The following is a 429-nucleotide window of genomic DNA, read 5'->3' on the forward strand; positions in this document are numbered from 1 at the left end:
AAATATAAATAAAGACAACATTCAACAGTCTGCAAATCTCACAAACGTGTATTTTATTTATAAATGAACATAATAAACATATCATGTTTAATCTGAGAGAAAAATCTGGTATTTTTTAAATGTTTTGTCATCAATATAACTGAAAATGCGATGGGGACTTCAAAAGTAACGGATACAAATAAGCTGGAGGTGCACTTTGGTTAATTGGCAATGAGAATTTGAACAATTTCAGAATTATAATGAAACATTGTTAAGTCTTTGAATATTTTACCATCCGTAGTTCATAATACCACCAAAAGATTTAAAAATCTGCATAAATGTATGTTTTAATGACAAGGCTACATTGGATGACATCATCATATTCACTGTCTTCTCTGAACTTCATTTAGACTGAGTTTAAGTGGAAAATGTTCTGTGGTCAAGTTCAAT

Source organism: Austrofundulus limnaeus, unplaced genomic scaffold, assembly GCF_001266775.1.
Source record: "Austrofundulus limnaeus strain Quisiro unplaced genomic scaffold, Austrofundulus_limnaeus-1.0 Scaffold1594, whole genome shotgun sequence".
Taxonomy (NCBI): domain Eukaryota; kingdom Metazoa; phylum Chordata; class Actinopteri; order Cyprinodontiformes; family Rivulidae; genus Austrofundulus; species Austrofundulus limnaeus.